Source organism: Stegodyphus dumicola, chromosome 5 (assembly GCF_044657685.1).
Source record: "Stegodyphus dumicola isolate Sdum_Otavi_A_Nest chromosome 5, ASM4465768v1".
NCBI classification, from domain to species: Eukaryota; Metazoa; Arthropoda; class Arachnida; order Araneae; family Eresidae; genus Stegodyphus; species Stegodyphus dumicola.
In genome coordinates this window covers 55,802,970-55,814,693 of record NC_140772.1, presented here as the reverse complement: position 1 = coordinate 55,814,693, position 11,724 = coordinate 55,802,970, and positions in this window count along the sequence as shown.

Here is an 11,724-nt window from a genome sequence, read left to right as displayed (position 1 = left end):
GTTGATTTATTTTGAATAATATAGGTCACCATTAATGTGAATGACAAAAACTCAGAAAGAAAAATATATTGTAGATCAGAAATTCGATTCAAACAATGAAATAATTTGAGGGAATGAATAATTTGACGGTTCGCTGGAACGATAATAGAGTAGTATCAATGCTTATAAAATTTGAGGATACAGGATATAAGTCAAAAGTAAAAAGAAGAGTAAAAGGTGAAAGACCGAAAACTCATATTCCAGCATGTATTCCTACTTATAACAAATATAAGAATGCGTAGATCTATTTGACATCTATATGGAGACATATTGTCCCTCTATACAAGGTAAAAAGTGGCATTAGCCCTATTCCTAAATGCTTTTGAAATGCATTAATTGCGTCCTGGAAATTAACAAAATTATTCAGCACAACTGAAGCTCTTAATTTTCTAGAATTCTGACCAGCTATAACAGTCAGCTGTTTGGAATTATCAATACCAAGGAACATTCAAAGCATAAAATTAGGTGCGCATCAGAGAAATCCCGATTTCTTGAAAATGAAATTGATTGTCAAAACTCTGATGAACGTCAGCGTCATTTTCAATTAAAAATTTGTTGTAGAAAATCGACCACTAATTGTAAAAAATGCAATATTAGCTCACGTTTGAGTTCGTTTTGACTTCTTTGTACGAAGCAGAAAGGATGTATTGTAATCGCGAAAAGTTTCAGGCAGCATATTTCAACGAAAATATCCATTTTGACCGCTATCGAATGCAATTTAACGATGTGTTTGAGTGATATCTGTACATAAAGACAGAATAAAAGACTCTTTTCCTCCACAAAAATTATAAAACTGGTTTAAAATGAATTCTGAAAAGAATTTTTCGTGGCGTCTGTACGAACGTATGTACGTACGTATCTCACATAACTCAAAAACGAGTAGCCTCAGAACGTTGAAATTTTGTATATAGGACTGCTATAACATGTAAACGTGCACCTCGTATTTTGGTTGCAATCGGCCGCACCAAAAGTAAATAAATATATTTATATATATATCCACTCTGTTACCCGGCTCAGTGATTTCAGTTTCTTTACTGGTATATGTTTTTAAATTGTACAATTTTTTCTTTAAAAATGCTTGAATTATGTTATCTTTATTTTCCGGTTAAGGTTTTTATGCCTTTAGTAAATCTGCATACAAGAATTTTAGCATTATCAACAATTTTAAGGTTGTTTAAGTGCGGCTAAGCTTTTTTTTTTTTATGGCGGCCATTTATTGTTTACATTTGAAACAGCAGACTAGTGGATTTTTTTCCAATCTATAGAAACTTAGCTTCACAACAACAAAGATAACGCCTTCATTTATTATTGCCAATTAAATCGTGCTTAATCCTTTCTGGAATTTTTTCGAGGAAATAAGTGTTTAAGATTTACTTCGTAATTTTTAATACAGATATTTTGTGTTTTTATGTATTTTCGCCTTGTCGCGAAGTGAGAAGTGAATTAATTGAATGAGAAATACGCAATCGTCTGTGAAAAACTGTTTCTTTTTTGTTTTGTTTGCTTAATTTCTTTTATACATCGTTCTAGCTTTATTATAGTATTTGAATAGAACATGTGGCAACGATTAGGGAATTCTTTAAATGATATAAATTTTGTGCGTTCTGAATTATAATATGAACGAAATATAATACTGTTAAGTGAATCTAGCGCCAGAGTGTCGCTATGGTAAACAAATAGAGTGAATTTTAAAGAATGCATTTATTCTATTGTGGTTTATGCTCTGTCGGCGAAGTAGATTTAATTCAATCCAATAAATTTAAATGAAATAATAAGTTTAAATGAAATGCAAGAAAAAATGCGTATAATTTAATATCCCGTAGAAGGAAGTCATGTGGTGTAGACATCAGATTTTTACCATTATATTGGAAAGAAAGTGCTTGAAAGAAAATATTGCATTCTAACTTCATAGCACTAGATTTGACTATCGTCCTATAGATAGGACAGTCTGTAAACTCAAAGGAAATAAAAGTTTCATAACTTTTTCTATTTATTATGTTTTTTACCTATTTATAAAACAGAATTAGAAATTTCAAACAAAAATTTTAATTTTTTTCATCATTGGTAAAATATGGGTTAACCTTCGAAACCGTATTTAAAATAATACTCTTTAGAGGTGAGCCTGAAATTTTCTCCCTATATTTAGAGAATTCGCTGCGTTTCCAAGCCTTTTAATGTTTCGTTGTTTCTCAGATAATATTATCAGGAGGTTTGAGTTAATATCTGTAATAATAAGGCAATAACAAATAAAAGAAGCTGTCTGGTTGCAGAAGTGTATGTGCTAAGCATCACAAGGAAAAACGTAGAAATAAAGCATGCGATTAAAATAAAAATTAAGAACATTTGCGTCTTGCTGCATGATAATTAGACAAATACTTAAGTATGTTTATAACCTTTATCTGCTTTTGCATTTGCTTTTAGAGTAACTCATCTATAACGAACTAAAATGTCAGGTATTAATGTACCTGAGTTATTAATGAACTAAAATGTCAGGTAAAATGAACTAAAATGTCGGGAAAAACACAATCAGTTACCGATTAGTAATCCAGAGCATTTAAACCGGGCCTTTGTTATAAAACATTAGACAAAATACCAGTTTGAATGAGGCGAAGGCTCTGAATAAATGAAAATAAATTTCGAGGGTATTAAGCCACGGGACACTTTTCTTCAGGAAAAACAATGACGAACATTTCTATTCCCAATTTGAAGGTTAACTTTGCTTTATCAGAACTCCTGTTAAAAAAATATAAGAAAAGAAGGAACTGATATCTGCCACAAACATCATAATGTGTGCTATTATGGTAAAGCGTGGAGGGCTATCTGCCTAAGGAGAGGGATGCCTCCGTGGAGGACTTTCTAAAGGAAACTGGCTCTTATGCACGTTACACATTGGGAAAATTACGGAAACGACCATGCAGACAGCCCGTTCGCGAGATTCGAACCTCGGACCGAACTACCAGTGTTCAGCGACTTTACCGCTCGGCCGCTGGTGGGCCCCAAACATCCTAATGAAGCAATATGTCTACAGAAAAATGCAAAAAAGTAGAAAATCAGCTTAAAAATGAGAAGTAATAATAGAAACGAAAAAACGTTATGATTTGAAAGATTTTTATTGCATAATTTAATCCTACGTACTTAATTTAATTACAAACAATTAATTTAATTTCTAATTAAAACATATGTATGTTATTAAATCATCCATTCAAACTAAATTGCTGAATTCCAAATTAATATTAAATTTACGCCTGTTAATCTTCTATTTTGCATTGAATCCAATTAAAAAATAAATGCAGTGTAAATTAAAATTCCCACTTTCTTGTTTGAAAGTATTCTTTTATTAATGCTGTTTAATTTACATAAAATATTAACTTATCCTCCAAATTATACGGATTGAAATGCCTGGGAGTTTTTTACTATATTCTATTAATTATAATATAGATTAATGGACCTTTCTGCATCTTACTAAACTTCTGTTCGAGTAACTTTGGCTAACGTGGATGCCTTCTTTGCGGAATATTACTTATTCTAACTGCTTATAAACATAGCAACACGGAATATTTTCTTGTATATACTTTATAATAGTTTGTCCAAGAAGTATTAAGAAGATTTATCATCGAAGGCGAATTTTGTAAGAAATAAATCTCTTTCTCTATAGATGTCAGCAAATCAAATGGCAAATGCCAACCACCATACCACTATTTTAATTCTACAAGTCGTAAAATGCTTAAAGCTTCGAAATTATTTTACAAAATGATTTTAGGAGTAATTTTCATAATTTTCAAAAATATGGTAACCAGTCGTGTTTTTTCATTTTAGTCCTCAGTAGCTTTGTTCGTTTGTGACAACTCAAACAACGTCCAAGTCAGAGCTACATGATTTGGAATGTCTCCTATCCATCATGATAATCCTGAATATAAATAGTCGTAATTTTTTAACAATAAAATTAAGTGAAATTTCTAGTTTAGCCTACCGCCCTAAAATTTGCATAGAAAGGAAGATACTAAAGAAAGAAAAGAAGTATTCTATAGCAGCAAAATTATTTGTAGAGGTACCTGGCATAATTTTCAAAAATATGGTAATCATCTTGTTTTCTTTTTTTCTTTTTAATTTAGCGATCAACAGTACTCCAGTTTTGTGACAGCATAAACAACTTCAAAGTCTGAGCTATATGATTTTGAAGTGTCTCCTATCCATCATTAAAGTCCTGACTATAAATTGTCGAAATTTTCAATAGTAAAATCAAGTGAAATTTCTATTTTAGCTTAAAGAAAGAAAAATTAGTATTCTAGAACAGTTAAAATAAAGATTCGACACTTTTTTGACCTTTCCTAATATTTTTTAGAAATTTTCTTATAATTTTAGTTATTTATTTGTAGTAATAAAGTGTGCCATGGGATTTTCCATCGCGTAGGAGTCCTCAATCTCTCCTGAAAGTTTGTAACCGATGTGCTGAAACACCGTGTATGTAAACATGTCTAAGATGTAAGACATGCATTTTAATTACAAATATTTTACAAAAGAGAAGCAAGCTTACACAGCTTCCTGAGTGCAATTTTTTTTAAACTTTTATTTCGGATGAAGAATGATTAATTTAATTTTTCGAAACAAGCTTCCAGTATGTGATACATTTTTAAATTAAATATAGTACACTACTTAAAATCAGTCATTTCGAATTTGCTGAATACCAGTTTTTTCGTACTTTTTGTGATAAAAAATATTTAAAATTAGATGAAACGACATTTGATATACTTCTGAAAGTTTTGTTTAAACAAAACCACTCTGTCTAAGTGGTGGCTTTGGAACATAAATTAGATCATTGCCCTGTAGCTGGGTTGTTGTTAGGATGCGGTCCGCTGTCAAATGTCTTCGTGATATTTTTCGGAAGTTCGATTTTACTTGAGAGGGACGTTAATTGAATTAGTTTAAAATTCGCGGAAATTGTAACAAAATTCAAAATTCCTAATCTAATCCCCAAATATAAGCTTAAATCTGCACGCTTTTAAATTGATGTAAAATTAAAAACGAACATGAATAATTCCTCTGAAAAATCTACAATGTGTGATATAAATTTTATTAAAAGATCTAAAGATACAGATTTAATTATTTATATGACTTGGCTTTACAATCATCCGTATAATATTTTATTTTCAGAAACATGTTTTACTTCAATTGCTGCTTGTGTAATGATGACCGAAGTCTCCGGGAAGTTCGGTCATTAAACCAGTGCACACATTGATTACAGACATGTTGATTTAAATAATTAAATTTAAGAAATTCATCTTGTAAGAAAATGATTAGATAATGATTTTAAGATTAATTTTTTCACAGTGCCAATGCATTTTCCGTACCCAGTTGAGTCATTTAAATTATGCCTGACTTGTAGAGATTCATATAAAAGTAACATAAATTAAAATGGATTAGTATTCTCGTTCATTGCTACCAATCATAATAATAACACTTATCTCCAAGAACGTTTTAAGAAAATGTGTGACTTTTAAACAAGTGAATACACCTTATGCAGGTTGGGCTCTCAAATAATTCGGAAATTTAGTTCTTCAAATTTTAAATTTCTTTATGAAATGCATCTGTCATGGAAACAGTTTCGATTCGATGCTGCCACGGATTTTCTTTTGAAATTACATTTACCGATTAAGATTATAATTTATGAAAAATTCATACCCAAATTTCAACTTACTAGTTGTTCCGTATACTCTTGCAGTATATGTAGCTTATGATTATTACAAGATATGACATTAGTATTTTTCACAGTTTTTTTAATGAAACTGCGTTGTCTATTTTCGGAAGAGCGGGGGCTTTGGAATAAATTAGAGTGTTTTTTGTTTCTACTGTTTGTTTCTGTGTTTGAATTGCTTTTTCTGCATTATCTTGATGTAAAATTAAGGGAATTTTAGAGAAATTCTAAAGTCCTTGTGTAGGGATGCATTTTCAAAACTATAAGTAAATGCTCATTGATCAGGCTAAAATAAAATTAAGAGACAAAATAACATTTCAAACGTTTCACTAACAATTGCATTTTGAACACTAACAGTTGCATCTATCCTTCTTTGCCCATGCCACAATTTTGGGTGAGATTAGTTACTCAAATTTAACTGTAAAAAAGGCCTGACCTTGGTCATTTTTTTTCTCTCACACCTAACCGGGATGCATATTTCACAAATGCACATCAGTGTAGCCACTGAGGAAGGGGTTTCGAAAATGGACCAATGAGCTCCTATTGCTCTTTTGATGCGTGTGAGCGTATGCTGTTTACGTTTTAATTTGCATTTTTTTCACAGTTATAAATGTATGGCGTATTAGCAGAAAATCTTACAGTGCTTTTGTTTAATGAGCTTAATTAATCAGTGATACTTCACTTTCGCGATTTTTATCACGCATTGATATTTGGATTGAGGTTCAAGGCATATTATCGCTATTTACATCGAGGAAATGACTCAAGCTACAATTAACCTCGAATGTTATGCATTTAATAACACCTGTGGATTAAGAAAACTCAAGTGTATAGTTTTATTTTTACTGAGCTAAAAGGGACTAGAAGCGTTACAGTGAACCCAGTCTCTTCTTATTTCAGTGCTTGCATTCTTTTAATTTTGAAAGTGTCAGATTCGCAATTCATGCCGTGTATGATCTGATGATATCCATTGTTAATATTAAAAGATATGTGAATAAATTCAATATATACGTTGTGGATAAGATAAATTCATTCTTCTTTGATGAATATTTTTTGTGTAGACAGTACATTTAAGAGTAAGGTGTTAGTAAATGTGAAATTTAACACACTAAATGTATACGAATGCAGATTAGTAAAGTTCATTTTGAATAATATTCTGCATTGCTTATTATTGCAACTTTTTCATATGGACTGATAAAAAAAATATTTCATATAGACTGCAGTAAAAAGTGCCGAGTTCTATTTACATATGTAATTGGTGTAAATATTTTTCTCATATGCATAGTTTTATGTAAAGATAGCATTTGGACTCATATGTGTATCACATATTTTTTCTTCATCTTATTAAGTAATATTTCACATGCATATTTTTGTGGACTGTCCAACATGTGTTTGTATTTATTTCAAATTCTTTCAACCAGATAATGAAATCTTCACAATTGCTTATATTTGATCTAACTTCGCAGTTAAAATTTTGAGAAGAAATCGACAATGCTTTAATTATTTTGTACAGAAAATTGAGTGCCAAAATACATTCAACCGTCTTGCTTAAATGTTAAAGTGCGCGAAAGGTCATGTGTCATGACAGAAATATTGCTGTATGCCCATTGCTCCATCCTAGAAGCCACTCCCTTGGTGGCTACGCAGATGTGCACGTGTGAAATATGCAACCGGGATAGTATTAGCTAGCGATGCTGGCTGCCGCACCCAAGTGCCCGGTTTCGAATCCCGCAGAAAGCATGAATGTTGCATGTATAGTGGCTGTAAATATAGAGTGCCTGCTCGGCATGAGGGCACTCCAAATATGCGGCGAGATGAAACTCCTGTCGAAGAAATGTTGGTAGGAGAAGAGAGGTGGCAGACCCTCTGTCCCGTAACCCCGCGTTGCACGCCTTTAAAATTTTGGGTGGGACTGACGAAACTCGTACTGTCACCTATATGGAAAGCAAGAGTCTTTGCAAATGAATTTGCCACGCTGTTTGCGCTATCTCAGGCTAACAAAATGAGCGTGAATTTCGAGCTGATGATTCGACATAGTAGCGACGATATTTTAAACTGAAAATCTACTAAGAATTAGTACTTAATAGTACAAAAACTCTAATCCTATAATTCAGTGGTCTGGGAAATTAGAAGCCGTCGAAGCAATCTTACGCCGCCAGGGAATTTTTTGTTCAGTTAATTAGCATTATTATGATTTATTTATCATGGCAAGAATTTTGAGAAATTTAATGTTTTACTGGTTTCGAGTCCACTTTATATCATTTTGATTGCCATTAACAAACGAAAATTTGTAACTTTTCTGAAAGTTTATAAACTCTGATATAAAATCTTATTAAAAGATATGAAGTTACAGATTTGATTATTTGTATGTCTTTGCATTACAATCATTGCTAGCACATCTTACTTTCGTAATTTTGTATTACCTCTATTGCAGCTCGTATAATGATGAATCAATTTCCAAAATTTAGGAGAAAAAGTGTAGTCATGAAATGCAGATCAAATTTTTCACAGTCCGTTTTTCCGTATTTAGTTGAGTCTCGTAAATTATATCAAACATGTGTAGATTAATTCCAAACATTAAAACTGCATATTAGTTGCGCAGGAAATCTCAAAGATATTTCGTTTCAGTTTCTAAAAAAATGCATGACATTCTTGTTCATTGATACCGATCAACATTAGCATTTACCTCTGATAACATTTTTAGAAAATCTGTGAGAACAAATTATTAATTCTAAGCAAATAAATGCAGCTTATATTGGTTCGACTGTCAAATACTTGGGAAACTTAGTTCTCCAAATTCCAACAATATTTTAAATAATTTTCATTAAATGCATCTGACATTTCGATTTGAGGTTAGTGTGAATTTTTAAAATTGTAATTGCAGTTTGAGATATCTATTACTATTATCCGATTTGTTACTTACTAGTTTTTTCGTATACTTGCGTCATATGTATTTTAACATTAGACGAAAACAAACGCAACCAATCTATGTTTCGAATATTGGTTCTTAAATGAAACTACTTGCCTGTTTTAGGTTGAGTGGTGGCTTTGGAGTAAATTATAGATCTCTTGTATTTAATGTTGCATTTCGTACTTAAAATTGTGTGTTTCCATTTCTGTTTACCGCAAAAGCAGTTGAAATTAACCCGTTACCTCCCAGCGATGTACTTATAAACCAGCTATTGAAACACCCACTGGGAATGATATCTTTTAATCACTCTCTGTGATTGGCTGATCTAGTTTAAAAGTACATGCAAAATACTAAAATAAAAATTCAATGTCCAGTTTAAATTAAAACTTAAATATCCCACAGCTCAATAATTACCACTCTCTTACACTTCTTTCCGACTGAACAGATAGTTTTTACTTTCATGCTCTCTTTCAGCCACTCAGAACACTTCCCAAGTGATGCTCCGCGCATATAGGTGGCAACGCAGTGAGGCAGAGGAAACGGTTCAAAGAGTGTTTCCTCAGACTCTTTCTACTTGATTATGCGAAAGACCTGCATCAACTCGCATATAATTTAATTGCCTAAAACACTTTGACTGTCATAATTGATATTTACTACAATACATTCGGACTCATTTACGCTGAGACACATTTCAGTTAGGAAATCTCTAAAGGCATAGTCTGGGATTGCGCTGACGCGCGGAAGCCCGCTTCGAGAACTGCGTTCGCCTGAGTCGTCTGAAGTTAGGCAAGAGATGCTTCATAGCGCAGGTTCCGATTTTGTATTCAACGGGGAATAAATTAAGAGCAAGTTATACTTTTCATCATCAACAATACCTCAATATAATTATGTATTCTACATTTTCAATTCATCTTTAATTGTTCTGCGTTATTTAGATTAGAAAAATAACTGTTCTTATTATTGAATTTTTAGCTTAAACATGCTGATCTATAAATACTGCGCTGGGCATTAATGGTACTTAATACTGTTCTTTTTTCTCATTTTTTTTTGTAGAATTTCCAGATGTAAAGTGTCTCACACAGCCACAGACCTCAACACTGACACAATGACTGTAGACATACACTTGTTAGAAATTTTTTCCGTTCGGTACAAATTCAGGAGAATTTCAGCCCAGAAATGTCGAATCTTCGGTACTTTCCTTTGCCCGTGATCAAAACAAACAAGCAGCTTGCATTGCCATATCTTAACACAGGTCACTATACGGATGCCACCAGGACTAGCAACTTTACTGCCAAATTATTCTTTATTTCTCTATAATTAAATAGATATTTAAAAAAAAAAGAAACAAATAAATCCCTCTTATGACGTGCATAGTGCCCGCCAAGAACGCCTCGCCGACCGATGAAGGCTGCAAGTTACACTGCCTACTCACCAGCCTCGAATAGTATATTGATTATCTCTCTATCCAGAAACGACATCAACTTAAACATAGTAAAAGAACGCCTTGCTCTCTGAGATATTATACAGATGTAATAATAATCTGAGAAGTAATTCAATAGTCTTCTTGCCAGAAAATCTATAACCTACTTTACCAGGTAATAAGTTTCTAAGATACACAATTTAGTTTCGTAATAATTTTTTTGAAGTTAAAAAAAAAAAAAAAAAAAAAAAAAAAAAAGAAAGTCCTGCCCTGCTTTTTCAGGGGGGGGGGGAAGTCTGTAATCCTGCTTTGTCAGTAAGTACATAAAGCGAAAATAAGTGAATCTTGAATAAAATGAAAAAAATAATATATGCATAAATTTACGCTTACCATTATAACGAAATATGGTGAACTGATTATGGTGTTTTTACGACACTTCCTGTCGTACAGTCAAAATTTTTTAGAACTTCGGACGCAAAACTCTGCGTTCACATCTGCTCAGAGAATTTTATTTTGTAGGACATTTTTTCTGTCTCTACGTATTAATTGCTTTGGCCCATGCTAATACTGCTTAAAGAAAGATGGGAAAATTAATGCTATGCAGATTGTATTTATTAAATTTAAAGCCTTGTTTTGATTTTCTTCCTATTATATTCTAGGCAGATATGAAATCCAAATTTGCCTTGTCAGTGTTCTAAAAGATATATTCTTTGAAAGAAAGCATTTTATCCACTATGAAGCTTACATATTTCTGTCATCGCATCCTCATCCTCCGGTGAGATTTCGGAGACAATGCGTCTTAATGTTTTCTTATTTTTACTCTATTTTATCTTAAGGTACACGCTCTTATGGTGGACCGACTTGATGAGCCCTTATGTGTGAGGTCCCTCGTGGGATTCTGTAATAAGCTGTGGTAAGAGCGGAATTAATTTCCGCTGTAAACCAGAATATGCAACCAAAGCATCATGTCTAAGTATTTATATTAGTCTGCCTATTTATTATAGCATTATCTGTTTTAATTTACATTTGTATATTCATCCATGGTTTGTATCTTCTATAGAGAACCGCACAACATTTTGAAATATTGAGGATTCACTTCTGTCGAAACGAAGAATGCAAATTACTTAAAACAGTCGCGTTGAATCCCCATTTGGAATATCTAAAATTTATAGCAAGATCCCAAGGCGAATGAAGTCCTAAAAATCTGAACAGATGTTATATAATTAAGGGTCGAGTCTCTGCTTTCGTCCGTGAAATTTTTTTTTTTTTGGTGTTGTTTGCATTTCTATGAAGTCTTATTTGCCACAAAGTTTGAATATTACTGATACAAAACATTTTATGTATGCTAGAATTTATTAAGGGCTTTTGAAGTATCGAAGATATTTTCCACTTTTAAATAGATCTCGGTTAAAGACAGTCTGAAAATGCAAATGGCTTCAGTTTCAGACTCGGAAAAGTAAAGTTGTCAAACAGTTTAGGATATTACCTGGCAGTTCCATTAGTAAAGTACCAATATTAAATGTTAATGTTATGAGGCAGCGGATAGATAAATCATGACTGTCAGAGACAAAGCTCAAAAAGCATTTATGACTTTAATTTCTCTTCGACAGATACTCTAAACTACAAGCAATCAGCATTTACAGGCAATCAGCATAATAATACTCT